This window comes from Tympanuchus pallidicinctus, unplaced genomic scaffold, assembly GCF_026119805.1.
Source record: "Tympanuchus pallidicinctus isolate F22 unplaced genomic scaffold, pur_lepc_1.0 scaffold8, whole genome shotgun sequence".
Lineage (NCBI taxonomy): Eukaryota > Metazoa > Chordata > Aves > Galliformes > Phasianidae > Tympanuchus > Tympanuchus pallidicinctus.
In genome coordinates, this window is record NW_026294802.1 from 43,722,057 (window position 1) to 43,743,212 (window position 21,156).

Below are 21,156 nucleotides of genomic sequence, written 5' to 3' on the forward strand. Positions count from 1 at the left end.
ACCCTCATCCACTAAGTGGGTCATCTTGTCATAGAATGAAGTCAGGTTTGTCAGACAGGATCTACCATTCACAAACCCATGCTGACTGGGCCTGATCCCCTGGCTGGCCTTTAATTGGTCCATGATGGTTCCTGAGATTATTCATTCCATAACCTTCCTGAGCACCGAGGTGAGACTGATAGGCCACCAGGATCATCTTTCCGGCCTTTTTTGAAGATGGGCGTCACATTTGCCAGTCTCCAGTCCGCTGGGACATTTCTGGTTAGCCAGGACTGCTGAAAAATGATGGACAGTGGCTTGGCAATCACATCTGCCAACTCCTTCAGCACTCTAGGGTGCAATCCATCTGGTCCCATGGACTTGTAAGCATCCAGCTTTCGCAGCAGGTCCAAAACTATCTCATCATGGATCATGAAGGACTTATTCTGTTCCCCATCCCTATCTACCAGCACAGATGGCTGTGTTCCCAGGGAGTAGCAAGTCTTACTATTAAAGACTAAGGCAAAGAAGGCATTAAGTACCTCAGCCTTATCCCTATCCTTGGTGACCAGGTTGCCCTCAGCATCCAACAACGGATCACAGAATCACAGAATTGTAGGGGTTGGAAGGGACCTCAGAGATCATCGAGTCCAACCCCCCTGCCAAAGCAGGTTCCCTACAGCAGGTCGCACAGGTAGGCATCCAGGTGAGACTTGAACATCTCCAGAGAAGGAGGCTCCACCACCTCCCTGGGCAGCCTGTTCCAGTGCTCCGTCACCTCACTGTAAAGAAGTTCTTGCGCACATTTGTGCAGAACTTCCTATGTTGCAGCTTATGTCTGTTTCCCCTTATCCTGTCTCCACGTACCACTGAAAAGAGACTGGCCTCACCACTCTGGCCCCCACACCTCAGATATTTATAAACCTGGATTAGATCCCCTCTCAGTCGTCTTTTCTCAAGGCTGAACAGACCCAGTTCACTCAGCCTTTCCTCATAGGAGAGATGCTCCAGGCCCTTCACCATCTTTGTGGCCCTCCGCTGGACTCTTTCCAAGAGATCCTTGTCTTTTTTGCACTGGGGAGCCCAGAACTGGATGCAGTACTCCAGATGAGGCCTTACCAGGGCAGAGTAGAGGGGGAGGATCTCCTCCCTTGATCTGCTGGCCACGCTCTTTTTAATGCACCCCAGGATGCCATTGGCCCTCTTGGCCACAAGGGCACACTGCTGGCTCATGGCCAACCTGTCGTCCACCAGGACACCCAGGTCCCTCTCCGCAGAGCTCCTCTCCAGCAGCTCATCCCCCAGACTGTACTGGTGTATGCAATTATTCCTCCCCACATGCAAGACTCTACACTTGCTTTTGTTAAACCTCATCTGGTTTCTTACTGCCCAGCTCTCCAGCCTGTCCAGGTCTTGCTGAATGGCAGCACGGCCTTCAGGCGTGTCAGCCAATCCTCCCAACTTCGTATCATCAGCAAACTTGCTGAGGGTGGCCACTATCCCCTCATCAAGGTCCTTGATGAAGATGTTGAACAAGACCAGACCCAGCACAGACCCCTGGGGACACCACTGCTTACAGGTCTCCAGCCGCACTCTGCACCACCAACAACAACCCTCTGCGCTCTGCCAGTCAGCCAGTTCTCAACCCACCTCACTGTCCACTCATCTATCCCACACTTCCTCAGCTTTGTTATAAGGATGTTGTGGGAGACAGTATCAAATGCCTTTCTAAAATCAAGGTAGACTACATCCACTGCTCTTCTCCCATCCACCCAGCCAGAGACAACATCATAGAAGGCCACCAAGTTGGTCAAGCACGACCTCCCCTTGGTGAACCCATGCTGACTAATCCTGATAACCTCCTTTTCTCCCAGCTGTCTGGAGATGACAGCCAGCACCAGCTGTTCCATCACCTTTCCAGGGACAGTGGTGAGGCTGACAGGCCTATAATTACCCAGGTCTTCTTTCTTACCCTTTTTGAAGACTGGAGTGACATTCTATCCTCCAGTCTTCAGGGACCTCCCCCATTATCCAGGACCTCTCAAAGATGATGGAGAGAGGTTCGGCAGTGACTTCCGCCAACTTATTATGAACTTATGTTACATCACTTCATAATGTGATTCAAGACAATCCCAGAAATCCTGGGATATGTCCTTGTGAAGTTTTGTCCAGGGTGGTGATGTTCTCCTCCTTAACCCACTTAAAGATATCCCATAAGAAGGGCATTTTAATGTTTTGGCTTGGCTGACTCACCCAACTAATGACAGAAGGACTGGTGCAATGAAAGGATGTTACAAAGGAAGGGAAAAGATCGCTCACCCATCTCCAAGGAGCTAGGATGGCAGAGGAAATTCCGTAGGGGAGGGACCTCCAGAAAGAGATCCTTCTGCAGTGGCACTCAGCCCTTACATGAGGTCTAAAAAACGTGCAGCCCCCATTGTTCAGGAGAGGACCCACATTAGTCTTCCCTTTACTTTGACATATGTTAAAAACCCTTCTTGTTACCCTTTATTTTCTTTTCCATCTCCAACTCCAGGTGGGTTTTAGCCTTCCTTGTCACATCCCTGGATGTGTCCAGGTTATTCCTTTTCAATGGAATTAGATTTCCCCCACCCAAACCATTGTGGAATATTCTTCAAGAGTGCCATTTCTGTCTTTAAATTTTGAATGCTTTCCCTGGGATCCTGCTGACTATCCCAAACATTCCACTCACAAATAAGCAAAATTGCTTCTGACAGGGTCATAGTGAAACCAGACAAAATATTTGCAGGTAGGCAAATAGTCATACACAAAAAGAAGAGTTGAACTCATCCAACTGGTGAAGGGGATCTCTGGCTATGCAGCATTCCTTCTCAGGAAGCCTAGGTTCAAGAGATGCTCTCCCTTCAGTGTCTGGCCCTTACATGAGCCTAGGGTGTCTCCACCCTGTGTCCGCCCAGTTTCAGGGTTTGTTTGGATCTGAGAGACAGGACATCAGGCCCAAGATACAACTCATCAGTATCATGTTTATCAGCAGTCCCCATCCCCAGTCCCAATCTGAAGAAGGATCCTATCGCAAAGACTCCCACAGCTGAACAGCAAGATCTTGTAATTCATTCAGGTGGCTATGGATGGATTTGGAATGGCCCAACAGCAGCCAGCATATAGTAACCCCAGGATCCAGAGTTCCTGAGGAGCCAGAACTGGAGTCTCCTCGATGTATGGCAGGAATGCACCCTCATTTTCCTTGTTTGTCAGGCTGGGCAAGCCTGGGAAGTTCTGGAGTGAAAGAGTGTTGTTCCCCATCAGTGGAACCAGGATTATCCAAACACTGTTTCTAGGAGCATAACACCTGTAGCAAGGAAAAAGAATAGAACAAAAAAAAATAGCGAGAGAGACTAATGGTCCAGCCCCCAGAGCTGAAGACAGTTTCCTCCCAGAGTTTTGTGCCAACTTTGTCCCAAAGCTCTCCATCAAGAGAGAAACCAGCTTTTAGAAATTCATTTTCGTTGCTTATTGTCAATGGTTTACGGTTCAGTTACCTGGTTCAGCCTGGTTCCGTGACCAGCAGGGCAGGGGGATCCGTGGATCCACACCTCCGGAAAAGGGAAACAGGGGACCCCAAAATGATTAAAAACAGCAACGATCTGAGGTGAAACAATCTAATTTACTAAATATGGTATCGGGATGCAAGATAACACACCATAATACAATATAGTCAGAATTGAAGCTAATAAATCAAAATCTAATGAGAGAGAGAACGTCCAAAAGGTGCCAAATGCTTCTCCCAGTGCTTAAATGTTTGCCACCCGTTGCTGTCAACGTGGTTTTTAACAACCTGTTGTAGCATTCAATTTTACCAGAAACTGACTGATGCATATAGGGGATATGATAAATTCACTCGATGCCATGATCTTTGGCCCAAGTATTTACAAGAGAATTTTTTGAAATGAGTCCCATTATCAGACTCAATTCTTTCTGGGGAGGCATGTCGCCACAGGACTTGTTTCTTGAGACCTAATATGGTATTTCGGGCAGTAGCATGGGGTACTGCATATGTTTCAAGCCACCCAGTGGTTGCCTTTACCATAGTAAGCACATAACACCACTGTGCGATCATGGCACAGTGATATAATTGTATAATCAATGAGTATTAAGATGTTATAATTATGAAATTGTCCTGCTCCAATTTACAGGGGGAAGATGAGGTTCTTTTAATATCTGTATACCCGGCCTGAGATTTAGAAACAACGGTTCATATGTTGGTCCGACCAGTTTATTACAAAACCTAATCAAGGGAGACAGGGAAGGGAAGGAGGATGGTAGAAAAGATAGGAAACATGCAAGAATTGTGTAAAGCGGGGATAGCCACCACCAGGATCCAGCAGTGTTCTGTTGCACGGTGTTTGAAGGTCCGAGGCAGACGCAGCAGGGGCAGTCACAGAGCCAATCCTTGAGGAAGCAGCAGCGCTCAGGCAGCAGGCCTGAAGTCTGTCAGCACGCATGTAAGCAGTTCTCCTGCCTACCTGACAAGGATGGGCCTTGAGCAAGAGTCATTTGAGTACCCCCTAAGATGGCCATCATCCTGAGATAAGTCCACACAAAGGAGCACTTCACAGCTATTTAGCTGCAGCTCATCTCTCTCTCCTTGCCCCAGCCTTGTCCATCTTGTCCCCCAGACAAAGGATTTCACAACCTTTGCTCAGGACTTGCCTGGACTTGGTCATCTGTGTCCCCAGCAAGCTTTGAGACAATGATCACAGAATCACTTGGGTTGGAAGGGACCTCAAGGATCATGTAGTTCCAACCCCCCTGCCTAGCAGGACCACCAAACGTACACATTCAGATCAGGTTGCCCAGGACCCCGTCCAACCTGGCCTTGAACACGTCCAAGGACGGGGCATCCACAACCTCCCTGGGCAGCCTGTTCCAGGGCCTAACCACTCTCCTTGTGAAGAACTTTCCCCTAACATCCAACCTAAATCTTCCCTCCTTCAACTTGGATCCATTTCCCCTAGTCCTGCTATTGTCAGCCCTTTTGAAGAGTTTACTCCCCTCCTGGGTGTAGGTTCCCTTCAGGTATTGATAGGCTGCAATGAGGTCACCCCGCAGCCTTCTCTTCTCCAGGCTGAACAAGCCCAACTCCCTCAGCCTGTCCTCATAGGGGAGGTGCTCCAGCCCCCTGATCATCTTAGTCGCCCTCCTCTGGACCCTTTCCAAAATCTCTATGTCTTTCTTGTACTGAGGGCTCCACACCTGGACACAGTACTCCAGATGGGGCCTCACAAGAGCCGAGTAGAGAGGGACAATCACCTCCCTGTCCCTGCTGACCACCCCTCTCCTGATGGAGCCCAGGATCCCATTTGCCTTTCGAGCTGCCAGAGTGCACTGCTGGCTCATGTTCAGTCTCTCGTCCATCAGGACCCCGAGGTCCTTCTCTGCCGAGCTGCTCTCAAGGACCACTCCTCCCAGCCTGTACGGGTGCCTGGGGTTCTTCCGGCCCAAATGCAAAACCTTGCACTTTGCCGTGTTGAACCTCATTAGGTTCACCCGAGCCCAGCCCTCCAGCCTGTCAAGGTCCCTCTGAATGGCATCCCTTCCTTCCACCGTATCAACCGCACCACTCAGCTCGGTGTCGTCAGCAAACTTGCTGAGGGTGCACTCAATTCCCTCATCGATGTTATTAGTAAAGATGTTAAAGAGCACCGGTCCCAAGACAGACCCTTGGGGAAACCACTTGTTACTGGCCTCCACCTGGACGTAGAGCCATTGACCACCACCCTCTGTCTGCAGCCTTTCAACCAATTGCTTATCCATCAGGTCGTCCACCCATCAAATCCATTTCCCTCCAATTTGGAGATGAGGATGTGGTGGGGGACCATGTCAAAGGCCTTGCTCAGGTCCAGGTAAATGACATCGGTCGCCTTCCCTTCGTCCACCAATGCCGTCACTCCATCATAGAAGGCCACAAGATTAGTCAGGCATGACCTTCCTTTGGTGAAGCCGTGCTGGCTGTCTCGGATCACATGCTCATTCTTTATGTGATCGAGTATGTTGTCCAGGAGGATCTGTTCCATGATCTTCCCAGGCATGGAGGTGAGACTCACTGGCCTGTAGTTCCCCGGGTCCTCCCTGCTCCCCTTCTTGTATATGGGAGTGACGTGACCCTTCCTCCAGTCATCCGGGACCTCACCTGACAGCCATGACTTCTCAAATATGATGGAGAGCGGCTCGGTAACCACCTCAGCCAGCTCCTTCAGGACCCTGGGATGCTGTAACATGATGTAAAAGAATAATATCTTACAGAAATAAACAAGAGAGTTTGACAAAGCGGACTATGATAACAACAAGAGAATAAATAGAAGGCTTACCCCTATCCTGGGCTCACTCACAAAACTCCTGCAGAGCCGATCTCCAGAAGGTAGCCCACTGGTAGCCAGCTCTTCAATAGGTCTAGGAGGGGTGGAGCCAGGTTCACCTGTGCTCCTCTAGCTGACTCATTGCTCGCCTCAGGTGATCAGTCAGAGGTTCAGGCCATGAATCAGCAGTTCCCATACATATAATCAACCTGCCATGCCTCCCCATATTTATACTTTTGCCATCGCCCTTTCACCCAGAGAGGTTTCATCCTCTTGGCTTGTTTAATTGTGGCACATGTGTCACAGTCATGGATAACCTGTGCAATAGCATCCATAGTTAAGTCCACCCCTTGGTCACTAGCCCATTTCTATGTTGCATCTCTTCCTTGATGGCTCGAGGTCTCATGGGCCCATCGAGCTAGAAATAATTCACCCTTGTTCTGCCAGTCCAGGTCTATTCAAGCCACCTCAATTTTGGCAGCTCCGTCTACCGGATGGTTATTTTGCTGTAGCCCATTTCTTGGGCATATGAGCATCTACGTGGCACACGTTTATAACCATATTCTTTATTTGGGCAGCAATATCTTTCCACAGGTGAAAAGAGAGGACCACGGCCACCTCCTTACAAGGGGCAGTTTTTCCGCAGTAAGTTTTACAAGCTTGATACAGTACCTTAATGATGGATTCCATCGTCATCCAGGGAAATCAGACCCTCCGCAACCTTCCTCCAGCATATCGTGGTGGGATAACTTTGCAGTGCTGCTCTCAGCCCCAGGGGATCAGCCCCTCCAGCTCTTCCACCGCCTTACCACGGCAGGCTCCTGCATCCACCACGCAGCCAGCTGTCACACATTCACAGTTGGGACTTCCTCACATGGGGCACCATTTGTTGCCTTTGTTTCAGCGACACTGGCTAAAGTCTCTTTGTGAAGTGTTCCAACAGCCCCGGTCAATTTCACACGCTTTTCATGACACCAATGTGGTGAGCGGCAAAATGGCCTTTATTGCAAGCAGCACACCCTTCTTAAAGCTTTCCCCAAACCTTAGGGCTACTAATCACCCTAACTACAGTTATCTCTGCCCAATGAACGTATGGCATGTCTTGTTTTCTCCTTATCTGGTCTAACCTGTTCTTCTCTCTTATCTTCAAGACATTTGTTGTCATGGATTCCCAAGGGGCCCCTGTGGATCCTGGCGACTGCCACAGCCCATTCAGTTAACTACAGCAGCTCAATTAGGTTTACCCCTTCTTTGCCAATTATTTTGTTCCCACTGCTGTAACCACCCCCATAAGGCATTTGCCACCAGCCATGAGTCAGCGTAAAGATGAAGCATTGGCCACCTCTCCCTTTCAGCTCTCAGACTCTCTCTCAATTTCACAAGCTCTCTCTCTCTCCAGGATAGTATTGAATAAGGCCTGATAAGCATTAGCCAGGCCCCAAATCATTTGTGCCTTCTCAGATCTGCCCGAGCCACAACATTCCTGCCTCAAACAGCTGTTTAAGCTCTTGGGGTCTTTTAGGTGTCCTGGAGTGAAATTCCATGACACTGAAGATTTCCATCTGTCTAGAGTCTCTCCCAGACCTCTCCACACTCCCTGCCATTCAGTATTCTCTGGTTTTGGGGAGGGCTTCCTCAAAATACAATAAATACAAATACTGAGCGAAATGATGAACAGTAAATTCAGGGAGATTAAAGTGCGATCAGGTGATCATTCAAAAACTGCATAAAGGATTCAAAGGAGAGACTGGGAACCAGCTTAAAAATCCCCAGTCCTGTAAAATTAGCAGCTGTCTCTGGAATTGTATGCCACGTTGTATGAACATATCAGGTCGTATAATCAATGGATATCAAGATGTTACAATCACAAAATAAACAAGACAGTTAGGCGAAGTGGACTATGATAACAAGAGAGAATAAATGGAAGGCTTACCCTTATGATGGGTTCACCACTAAACACCAGAAGGAGGGATCTCCAGATGAGATCCTTCCCCACCGGTAGCCAGCTCTTCAATAGGTCTAGGAGGGGTGCAGCCAGGCTCCACCCCTTCCAGCAGCACAGCTGAATTGCCTTCACCAGTGCTCCTCTGGCTGACTCATGGCTCGCCTCAGGTGATCCATCAGAGGTTCAGGCCATGACTCAGAAGTTCCCATACAAGTTGCTAATGCTTAAGTAGATACACGCTGTTAGAAATACCCAAATAATTTTTGTCAGGACGGTATCTGTGATAAAAGCAGATTTTATTCACGATTGCAATGGCGGGCGTCCCGCAAGCAGGAGCGCCCTTAATCACAGAATCACCAAATTTGGAAAAGACCTAAAAGATCACCCAGTCCAACCGTTCACCTATTTCCAACAGCTCCCACTAAACCATGTCCCTCAACACAACATCCAGTCTTTCCTTGAACACCCCCAGGGTCGGTGACTCCACCACCTCCCTGGGCAGTCCATTCCAGTGCCTGACCACCCTTTCTGAAAAGTAATACTTCCTCATGTCCAGCCTGAATCTCCCCTGCCGTAGCTTGAAGCCATTCCCCCTGGTCCTATCTCTAATGACACGAGAGAAGAGGCCGACCCCCAGCTCACTACAGCCTCCCTTCAGGAAGTTATAGAGAGCAATGAGGTCTCCCCTGAGCCTCCTCTTCTCCAGGCTGAACATTCCCAGCTCCTTCAGCCTCTCCTCATATGGCCTGTGTTCCAGACCCCTCACCAGCTTTGTTGCCCTCCTCTGAACACGTTCCAGGGCCTCAATATCTTTCTTGCAGTGAGGGGCCCAAAACTGGACACAGTACTCGAGGTGCGGCCTCACCAGTGCTGAATACAGGGGAACAATCACCTCTCTGCTCCTGCTTGCAACACTGTTTCTGATGCAAGCCAGGATGCCATTGGCCTTCTTGGCCACCTGGGCACACTGTCGGCTCATGTTGAGCCGAGCATCAATCAATACCCCCAGGTCCATTTCCTCTACGCAGTCCTCCAGCCACACTGCCCCAAGCCTGTAGCGTCGCCTGGGGTTGTTGTGGCCGAAATGCAGGACCCGGCATTTGGCCTTGTTGAAACTCATCCCATTGGCTTCAGCCCAGCTCTCCAGCCTGTCCAGATCCCTCTGTAGGGCCTCGCTACCCCCAGGCGGATCCACACTTCCAGCCAATTTGGTGTCATCTGCGAATTTACTGAGGGTGCACTCGATGCCCTCATCGAGGTCATCAATAAAGATATTGAAGAGGACAGGCTCCAGCGCTGAACCCTGGGGAACACCACTCACAACTGGTCGCCAGCTGGATTTGACTCCATTCACCACCACTCTCTGTGCCCGGCCCTCCAACCAGCTCCTTACCCAGCCAAGAGTGTATCCATCCAAGCCTCTGGCTGCCAGCTTCTGCAGGAGAATGCTGTGGGAGACAGTGTCAAAGGCTTTGCTGAAGTCTAGGTAGACCACATCAACAGCCTTTCCCTCATCCACCAGATGGGTCACCAGATCATAGAAGGAGATCAGGTTGGTCAAACAGGACCTGCCCTTCATGAACCCATGCTGGCTAGGCCTGATCCCCCGGTCACCCTGCACATGCCGCATGATCTCCCTCAAGACAATCTGCTCCATAACCTTCTCTGGCACCGAGGTCAGGCTAACAGGCCTGCAGTTCCCCAGATCCTCCTTACGACCTTTCTTGAAAATGGGATTCACATTGGCAAGCCTCCAGTCTTCTGGGACCTCACCAGTCAACAAGGAGCGCTGACAGATGATGGAAAGCAGCTCAGCTCTCACCTCCACCAGTTCCCTCAGCACTCTCGGGTGGATCTCATCTGGCCCCATCGACTTGTGGCAGTCCAGCTGCAGCAGTAGGTCTCTGACTGTTTCCTCCAGAATCACGGGGGGGTTAGTGTGCTCCCCAGCCGAGATTACCAGGTCAGAGAGAGGAGTATCCTGAGGATAACTGGTCTGACTTTTAAAGACAGACGTAAAGAAGGCATTCAGAACCTCTGCCTTTTCCTTATCCTCAGTGGTCACATTCCCAGCCTCATCCAGCAAAGAGTGGATATTCTCCTTTGTCCTCCTCTTACTGTTAATGTATTTATAAAAGAGTTTCTTATTCCTTTTCAACCCAGCGGCTAGGTTAAATTCAAGCTGGGCTTTTGCCTTTCTGATTTCACCTCTACACATCCTAACAACTTCCTTGTATTCATTTTGAGTGGCCTGTCCCTCTTTCCACAGGTGGTAGATTCTCTTTTTCTCCCGGAGCCTCAGGAATAGCTCCCTATTCATCCACGCCGGTCTTCTTCCCCGCTGGCTCATTTTGCAGCTCAGGGGGACTGCCTGCTCCTGCACCATTAAGACTTCCTTCTTGAAGAGCAACCAGCTCCCTTGGACCCCTTTACTCGCTAAGACTGAATGCCAGGGGACTCCCCCTATTAGTCCCTTGAACAATTCAAAGTCCGCCCTCCTGAAGTCCAAGGTAGCAATTTTACTATTCCCCCTCCAGGCTCCACCATGAATCGAGAAGTTTATCATTTCATGATCACTCTGTCCAAGACAGCCTCCAACCTCCACATCTCCCACCAAACCTTCCCTGTTTGTGAACAGCAGGTCTAGTGGGGCAGTTCCTCTCGTGGGCTCTCTGACCAGCTGTATCAGGAAGTTGTCCTCCACGCATTCCAGAAACCTCCTAGACTGCTTCCTCTGTGCTGTGCTGTACTCCCAGCATATGTCAGGGAAGTTAAAGTCCCCCATGAGGACAAGGGCAGGCGACTGTGCAGCTCGTGCCAGCTGCTTATAGAATACCTCGTCTGTTTCTTCATCTTGATTTGGAGGTCTATAACAGACGCCCACCAGGGTGCTGTCTTGTCAGCCCTTCCTCTGATCTTTACCCATAGGGATTCAACATTATCGTCCCCAGTCATAATCTCAGTAGCGCAAAAGCATTCCCTAACATAGAGAGCCACACCGCCACCCCGCCTTCCTTGCCTATCTTTCCTGAAGAGTTTATAGCCATCCATTGCAGCACTCCAATTGTGGGAGCAATCCCACCACGTTTCCGTTATGGCAACTAGGTTGTAGTTTGCCTGCTGCACAATGGCTTCCAACTCTTCTTGTTTGTTGCCCATGCTGCATGCATTAGTGTAGACGCACCTCAGCTGAGCCCCTCACCTCTCACCTAATCCCAATGCCACTTCCCCAGGCTGCTCTCTAGCAGGCCTGGCTTTATCCCCCTCCCCCTTCCTATCTAGTTTAAAGCCCTCTCTACAAGTCCCGCCAGCTCCTGGGCAAGTATCCGTCTCCCTTTTGGAGACAGGCAATTCCCATCAGCAGACCTCAGGCCAGATGCCGAGTAGACCACCCCATGATCAAAGAATCCAAAGTTTTTGCGCTTGCACCAGCCTCTCAGCCATGCATTTACAAGATGGCTTTTCCTGGTCATCTCAGCGCTCGTCCCTGCCACCAAGGGAATACTGGCAAACACTACTTGTATGCCCACTCCATCAACTAACTTCCCCAGTCTCCTAAAATCGCTTTTTATAATCCTCAGGCTTCTAACAGGGATCTCATCACTGCTGGCCTGAACTATCAATAGAGGGTAATAATCAGAGGGGCGGATAAGGCTGGGGAGTTTTCTAGAAATATCCCTGACCCAGGCCGCAGGAAGGCAGCACACCTCCCTACGGGTAGGGTCAGGCCGACATATTGGACCCTCTGTTCCTCTCAGAAGAGAGTCACCTACAACTACCACTCTCTTTTCTTTCTTGGAGGAGGCAGTCTTCAAACGTGGAGCTGACCGCCTCACCTTAGGCCAGCTTGGTGGCAGCGCTCCCACATCATCATCACTCACCACTCCCTCTGGTTTCAGGGCTTCATACCTGTTACAGAGAGGGACCAGGGGAACCGAGGTAGGTCGGGATGGGGGCTGCCTGCAACACCGGGTTGAGACCTGCTGCCATTCCTCCTCTCCTCTCAAGCTGTCTCTCCCTGTTTGACTATGATGAGAGAGAGGGTCCATTACTCCCTCAGTCTGGGAAGCGCAATCTCTGCGCCTTTCTTGCAGAGAGTCACTCCACCAGTCAGTCTCCTGCTCTCACTCTCTGATGGTCCTCAGTCTATCTACCTCCTCCCTAAGCTCCACCACCAGGTTGAGCAGCTCATCCAGCTGCTCACACCGCACACAAGTGGCATCTTCCCATCCTCCCCCAGCAGCAGCAGCAGGCTGAGGCACTCCCGGCAGCCAGAGACCTGAACCACCACATTATTGAGCAGACCCTCTATCTGGGTTGCCACAGTCTTTGTGTGGGAAGCACATTTCCTGGTGAGGACCATGTTTGAAGTGGTGGCGTCAGGGCCTGTCAGCAGGAGAGCCAGTCACCTGAGAAAAAGACAAGAGCACTCACCCATGCTGACACAAGACACAGCCTCCACTGCCACTGCTGCCTTACTGAATGGGCAGTGCAGGCAGCCCTCACACGCTGACTGCCTCCACCCTAGGTGGTCAGAGCAGCTTTCCACACACATTCTGTGTTGTGTACCCCTGGTCTCTTTTTATCCACACAGCAAATGGGTCAAGGTCAGTCTACAGAGATTAAGAGCAGGCAGTGTCAGCTCCGCCCCTGGTGCTGTTGCTGGCTCCAAAAGTCTGAAAAAGAGCTTTTTTGGTCACTTTTCTTTACTCCAGATCCCTTGCCCACCGCAGTTTTACCTGCTTGAAGCAAAAATATCTTTCCACAGGTCAGCAGCCCAATTAGGTTTACCCCTTCTTTGCCAATTATTTTGTTCCCACTGCTGTAACCACCCCCATAAGGCATTTGCCACCAGCCATGAGTCAGCGTAAAGATGAAGCATTGGCCACCTCTCCCTTTCAGCTCTCAGACTCTCTCTCAATTTCACAAGCTCTCTCTCTCTCCAGGATAGTATTGAATAAGGCCTGATAAGCATTAGCCAGGCCCCAAATCATTTGTGCCTTCTCAGATCTGCCCGAGCCACAACATTCCTGCCTCAAACAGCTGTTTAAGCTCTTGGGGTCTTTTAGGTATTCTGGAGTGAAATTCCACGACACTGAAGATTTCCATCTGTCTAGAGTCTCTCCCAGACCTCTCCACACTCCCTGCCATTCCGTATTCTCTGGTTTTGGGGAGAACATCCTCAAAATACAATAAATACAAATACTGAGCGAAATGATGAACAGTAAATTCAGGGAGATTAACAGTGCGATCAGGTGATCATTCAAAAACTGCATAAAGGATTCAAAGGAGAGACTGGGAACCTGCTTAAAAATCCCCAGTCCTGTAAAATTAGCAGCTGTCTCTGGAATTGTATGCCACGTTGTATGAACATACCAGGTACATATTTCTGCCAGTGTTTTCAATCCACTGTATATACCTATAGCTGCACAGAGCAAAGTGGTGAACTGTATGTTTTGAGCATTAAAAAAGAAGAAACAATGGCATGCAGTCCCTTGAAAGGCAGTTTTAGGAGAGAAAGCTTTTTTTTTTTTTTTTTTCCTTTACAGAAGCAAAATAGCAAGGCTCAAAGTTTACAGATATCCCAGAATATTGGCAGTCCTCCTGGAGTTTCAAGGTCACCTTTTCAGAGAGCACCTGTGAAACAGATAAACTCACCCAACGAAGCTCTCTAGGAGCAGAGAGAGATTCGTTCTCAACAGCTAAAAAGCAGCCTTTGCCCACATTCTCCACCGAGAATGTCAGTGGTTTACAGGCAGGGATCTGTGACCAGCAGGGCGGAGGGATCTGCAGATCCATGCCTCCAGAAAAGGGAAACAGGGGACCCCAAAATAATTAAAAACAGCAACGATCTGAGGTGGAACAATCTAATTTACTAAATATGGTATCGGAATGCAAGATAACACACCATAATACAATATAATCAGAATTGAAGCTAATAAATCAAAATCTAATGAGAGAACGTCCAAAAGGTGGACAGGCCTCACCACAACGCTGAGGTGAGATGCGCAGTCCAGTTGAGCAGCAGGGAGATGGGAGGAGAGCTGATGAAGAAGAGCCAATGAAGAAGATGGCATCAGATGACCTTGCCAGGAGCTGTATCTCCTCTGTGACCGCAAAGCCCCCTGGGGAATGTAGTTCTGCTCTTCTGAACAGGTACCCAGAACTTGAGCATTATCAGTTAAACTCTCAGTGCCCCACATGATGTTATGATGTGGAATACCGATAACCAAAAAAAAAAAAAATCACAAAACCACGACACTTATCCGATTAGGAAAAGTTGCTAATGCTTAAGTAGATACACAGTTAGAAATACCCAAATAATTTTTGTCAGGACGGTATCTCTGATAAGAGCAGATTTTATTCGCGATTGCAATGGCTGGCGTCCCACAAGCAGGAGCACCCCTAAGGACTCAGTGACTGCTTTCTGTACCTTGTTTCCCCCCCTTTCCCATCCCTCTCCTCTGTTTCTCCATAAGCTGGGTACTCCAGGTTCAAATCTTATCAAAGTTTACATTTGTTAATCGGTGTGTTATCTGATGTCAGTCAGTAGCCATCCTGTTGTTTTCAAGATGTCTCAGTGTTCTTCTTGTCATATTGATACAGTGATTTTCTTCAAAGTCCTCGTTAAGCAAATAGCATGGGGGGGGTGGACGGGGATGATGCCAGGCCTTCTGATGTCTCTTCCAGTGCTTCCTTGGCCATGCCATGACTTGTTCTCTGGTTTGATCAATCTCATGCAATATATTCTCACAGTGAGTATAATAAAATATACATGCATACATTATACTCTTATTTACTGAGCATGCATTTCTAGGGAAGGTTTATCCAGAGGATAAGTGATGTAAACCATCAGGACACCCCCCCAAGTAAAGTAGAATCATAGAATCATAGAATTACAAGGTTGGAAACGACCTATAAGATCATCCAGTCCAACCGTCTCCTCATCACCATTGCCACCACAAGCACTAAACCATAGCACGCAGCACATCATCCAGACGCCTCTTGAACACTGCCAGGGACGGCAACTCCACCACCTCCCTGGGCAGCCATTCCAGTGCCTGACCACTCTCTGAGAGAAAAAGTTCTTCCTTATGCCCAACCTAAACCTCCTCTGATACAACTTGCGGCCATTGCCCCGTGTCCTGCTCGTTGCCAGGGAGAAGAGGCCAAATCCCTCTTCACCACAACCTCCCTTCAGGAAGTTGTAGAGTGCAGTGAGGTCTCCTCTGAGCCTCCTCTTCTCCAGACTGAACAATCCCAGCTCCCTCAGCCGCTCCTCATAAGACTTGTGCTCCAGACCCCTCACCAGTTTGGTTGCCCTTCTCTGGACACGTTCCAGGGCCTCAATGTCTTTCTTGTAGTGAGGAGTCCAAAACTGAACACAGTACTTGAGGTGCAGCCTCACCAGTGCTGAGTAGAGGGGGATGATCACCTCCCTGCTCCTGCTGGTCACACTGTTTCTAATGCAGGAAAGACTCTCACAAAGAACTATGGAGCAGAGACCATGAAATAAAATATTATCCAATTCTAATGCAGAAAAAACATTTGATTCCTACAAAGATGATTCTGAAATGTTAAAACTAACCATAATACTTCAAGATTTACTTGTTGCTTCTTCATTATTGAACTCCGTATAGTTCCCAACTGCTCTCCTTCAGTCCTGCAGAACGTTGCAGGCACATGCCAAACAATCTCTCCGAAGTTCAGTTGGGTGGTGCTGCTGGCCCAGGCTTGCTCAGCTTCTGGTTGATTTCATAAAATCATAGGATTGCTCAGGTTGGAAAAGACCTTAAAGATCATCAAGTCCAACCACAACCTAACCATATTACCCTAACTCTAACCACCCTCTGCTAAATCATGTCCCTGAGCATCACATCCGAAGCACACTCCCAGTAATGGTGTCTCAACCACCCCCTGGGGAGCCCATTCCAGTGCTTAACAACCCTTTCTGTAAATAAGTGTTTCCTGATATCCAACCTAAACTTACCCTGAAGCAACTTAAGGCCATTTCCCCTCATCCCGTCACCAGTGATAAGGGAGCAACCCGACTCTCGCTGTGAGCACCTTTCAGATATTGGAAGAGAGCAATAAGGTCTCCCCTCAGCCACTCTTCCCCCGACTAAACAGCTCCAGTCCCTTCAGTCTCTCCTCGTAGGACATATTCTCCAAGCCCTTCACAAACCCTGTTGCCCTTTGGGCCTGCTCCAGCACCACAATGTCTCTCCCTGCACAGCTTCACTACATACTTGTAATCATCATAAGTAGCTTGCCCACTCTTCCAGAGACCATTTGTTCTTGAGTTCCAGCCAAAGATCTGCCCCACATTGGGCAGCATTTGCAACATCTGATGCATGGACTCAGATGTGAACGATCCAAGTCCTTTATTACAAGTGCTCACATCACTTATATATCTTCACAACTTTTTTCTTTTTAAAGCTTTCCCACCCACCCTTACAACTGTCCATCTTACCAGTTTCACTCCCAGCTTCAGCTGGAGATTCATTGTTGGTGGTTTGGTTTATCTCCACCATCCAGGTGTCTCTGATCCCTGACCCAGGTATCACTGCATTTTTCACCTTTCTGTCGTTGTCTAGTCAGGAGGGATGACTTCTGTAAATAACAACTTGAGTCTTCACAGTGTCGTTTTCTGGAACATACACTGTGAATTTGTCTTCTACCAAATGCGATTCAGGCCTGTAGTTCATTCAAGATATTAATGGCAGTGGGCAGTCAGGCCCTCCTCAAATTGCTCGGTGACAGAATCTGCAGCTCCCTCAAGGCACAGTTGCACGCCAAATTCCTTCAGGGAGAGCCATAACCAATATCCCGCAGCAAGATGGGAGCTTCAGTTGTTATTTTTCACAGATCCCAGGGTTCCACACTTTCAATCACTTCTCCAATTCATCACTTACTACTGTTTTCAACAAGTCCCCGCCGCAGTTTCCTCAACCAGCTGCTCCATGTCTGGAATGTGTGAATTGCTTTCATGCATTGTAACACACACACACACTGCTGCAGCCAGAAAAGTAACAATTAACAAACATACAAAAACTTAACACAAGCTGCAGATTTGCCACGTCAATAAGAGACTCTTTAAAGGTACCCAACCCTATAGCAGTGCAATCCTGGGGCAGACCTTCCCATCACCTAATCCCTGTCTTAAAGAAGGGAGAGAAAGAAAGTGAGAAGGAAAGAAAAAAAAAAAAAACCACCAACAAAACAAAACCCAAAACAACAACAAGAACCAAACCTCTCAGTGCCTACCCCCAACCCCCTGACATCTCGGCAGTCGGATCCCATCCTCATCACCAGTTATGTTTCAGGGTACGTTTGGATCTGAGAGGCAGGACGTCTCAGGAGCAGAGGCAAGCAAAATGTACACTCAGAGCAGTGCAGAGAGTTATGGATTTTATTCAGCATACACACATGCATCCATTTTAGATAATCCCCATAAGGGAAGCAGAAGCTCCCTAAGCCAGTGCACTCTTACTTACCGACCCTTGAGAGACAGCAAGCTGCCAGAGGAGAGAGCAGGAACACAGTGGCAGTGGATTTGATAGGCAGTGCCAGCAGAGCATCCTCTGCTTCAAAGCGTACTTTTCCTTCCTCCACACCACAGCCTCTCTCCTGCTTTGATTCTCCCCAGGTTTGCAGGGCTTTTTGCACTGCTGTACCTGCATAGCCAGTGCATGATACAGAGCCCAAGTGGAACACCTGTTTGCAAAAAAAAAAAAAAAAAATAATAATAATAATAATAAAAAAATGAACTATCAAGGTCAGCTTCCTCTACAAATCTACAGCCACAAATACCAGCTCCCTTAAAACTGTCAGAATGCTTTGTTCCATCCCAGGATCATTCTTCAGTCAGGGGCGTTTAGATTTCCAACACAACCTTTCTGGTCACCTGGGGAACACAGGTGCAAACAATCTGCCTGTGCTCCCTAGGGCAGCCACAGCCCTTCACCAGGTGCTCAGTCACCATTTTAAGCTCTGACCTAACAGCTCCCCTGCAGTGGGGTCAGTCAGAGACATTGGGTGGGATGCAAGTAGTGCCTTTGCAATACTAATGGGTGCAGTTATATTGTCTGATGTGCTCTTAATTGTTCAGATGGTGCAGATTTGGTTTTGGAAACTGAGCATGTCCAAAACTAAAATCATGCTGTAAATAGCCACAAATGTTGATTTAGGAAGATAAGAAATGGCTGAAAATAAATTTTAATTGATCCTGCATATAATCAGTGGATATCAAGATGTTACAATATAATCAAGAGAGTTAGGCAAAGTGGACAATGACAAAAGAGAACAAAATGGGAGGCTTACCCTTCAGCTGGGCTCACCACAAAACACCAATAGAGGTGATCTCCAGAAGAGATCCTTCCCCTCTGGTAGCCAGCTCTTCAATAGGTCTTCTTCATTCACAGAAGCAGCAGAATTGCCTTCACCTGTGCACCTCTGGCTGGCTCATGGCTCACCTCAGGTGATCAATCAGAGGTTCAGGCCGTGACTCAGTAGTTCCCATACACTCCACCCCTTCACAGTGTGAACCAATGATCAGGTTAACTAAAGGGTAAGCTTTCCCTAATACAGAGATACAGTATATCACAACGCTTATACAATTTTATCGCGACGTGTTGGTACAATTCAAGACGAGTGATGACCAGTGCATGTCCATATTCTTCTACGGGCCAGTGCTCGATGATGTGACTGGAGGCACGAGGTCCTGAGGTGCAGGTCCGTTCCATGTTCCATCAGTCCCATGCAGACCATCACCAGGTGTTGTACGTGATCTGACAGCAACACTGGAACGCTTGATGGCATTTTGTTCCTTCCGGTGGTCCTGAAGGCTCACAGGGAGTAATACAGATGTTTCACAGGTACCAGGAGGGGAAGGTGTGCTCTCCAGGGCAAGGTACAGGCCGTATTTCTATCCTGGGTCAACACTTCCGCTTGTACTGGGGCACGTCCTGGCCGCCTGTACCACACCTTTTGGCCGGATGTCTGCGGCTGCATAACGATATCAGGCACCAAGGGAGGTGTCCTGATCTGCCACAGGGACACGATGGGGGTCCCTTTAGCAATAAAGATCAGAGTGTTGACCACAATATCAGTAGGCCATGTACCTATTACTGGAGGGACTACTGAGCCTCCCACCTCCAATAGTCTCCCCCAAGGTGCAAGTAGGCCACACCACTTGGGTCCTACCTGCACCTTCCAAGGCCATTTTATTTTATGGGTACCCGGCTCTAAATTCTCAGAGGCAGGGAGCAGAAGATTATTTTCGTTACCAATCTGGGGTCTTATGTGATGATCAGTGCCCGTAATTTGGATCCTAAGCGGGGTGGCCCATGTCGTCTGCAACATTCTCAGGGCACTGGGTCTGCCATCTCGAGGTCTTTCATTCAGGTCCCGCAGGGTTTCATACAGTCTTTTCATCCACCCCTGCAAGGACTGGGAGTCTGTCTTCAGGGCAGCCTTAAGAATACCGTTATAACGTTCGATGAGGCCTGCCCCCGTTGGATTATACAGCAGGTGGAATCGCCATTCGATGTTATTTTCTCCTGCCTGGCTCGCCAAGCGTATAATCAATGGATATCAAGATGTTACAGTATAATCAAGAGAGTTAGGCAAAGTGGACAATGATAACAAAAGAGAACAAAATGGGAGGCTTACCCTTTGGCTGGGCTCACCGCAAAACACCAATAGAGGCGATCTCCAGAAGAGATCCTTCCCCTCTGGTAGCCAGCTCTTCAATAGGTCTAGGAGGGGTGCAGCCTGGCTCCACCCCTTCCGGCAGCACAGGTGAATTGCCTTCAGCTGTGCTCCTCTGGCTGACTCACGGCTCGCCTCAGGTGATCCATCAGAGGTTCAGGCCGTGACTCAGTAGTTCCCATACATCCTGTAACACAGGGAAAGAAATAGGGAACTGACATGAGAGACATGAACTGTTGTAGAATACATCCAGAGTGTAACCCATATGTATGCGAGTTGTGCTCCTTGTTGTTATGGAGCCTCCATACTTGGAAACATTCAGAAGCTGTCTGGACATGGTCCTGGACAACTGGCCCTGCTTTACCAGGGCTGTTGAGTGGGATGACCTCTAGAGGACCCTTCCAACCTCAACCATTCTGTGGTTCAATGTATGAAAGTGACAGGAACTTTTGAATGATGTACAAGGCAAACTGTATGCAAGGTTGTTCTGTCTGGAGAAGAGGAGGCTCTGGGGACACCTCATTACAACCTTTCAGTGTCTGAAAGGGGCTTTTAGGACAGACAGATCCCAGTTGTAATAAGTAGGAGTGCAGCTGCTGTATGTGCTGCCTCACCTGTAGCAGGAGAGTGGGAGGATGACGTAGTGCTATTAGTTATGACAGTGGTCTTTATCCTTCTGTGAATGCTTTGCTTGTTTCAAAAGGAAAGAATGTGCTTACATACCTAGCTGAACATCTCACACATGCTGCTGTGCTGACAGTCGTGGTGGTTCCCAGCCAGAAGGGAATGAGCTGATGAGCCTCCAGAGTGGTCTGTGTGTCCTTGGAGAAGGTCAGTCAGACCAGGGGGTGGCTGTGAGCAAGAAGTCCCGCTGGAGCACACGGCCCTGTGCAGCCAAGGCTTCAAGGCAGCCTGCAGCAGAGCTGTAGGAAAGAGGCATCTCTACTGAGGCTCTCTGGTATGAAAGCTACCAAGAAGAAATAATAGAATCATTTGAGTTGAACCTTAAAGGCCATCTAGTCCAACTCTCCTGCAATGAACTGGAACACCTACAGATAGATAAGGTTGCTCAGAGACCTGCCCAGCCTGACCTTCAATGTCTCTAGGGGCAAGGATTGAACCACCTCTCTGAGCAGCCTGTTCCAGTGCCACACCACTCTGATAGTAAAAAGCTTATATCCA

General features: G+C 48.8%; 1 long non-coding RNA gene across 1 annotated transcript; it reads right to left on the reverse strand.

Annotated features, from left to right (window-relative positions):
• Window positions 1-14,115: 14,115 nt before the first annotated feature.
• LOC128073910 (uncharacterized) lies at window positions 14,116-18,667 on the reverse strand. Its single transcript, XR_008202930.1, has 2 exons — window positions 18,586-18,667; window positions 14,116-17,979 (listed from the first exon to the last, which is right to left on the reverse strand). It is a non-coding gene; the product is annotated as an uncharacterized LOC128073910 (long non-coding RNA).
• Between the last annotated feature and the right edge of the window lie 2,489 nt (window positions 18,668-21,156).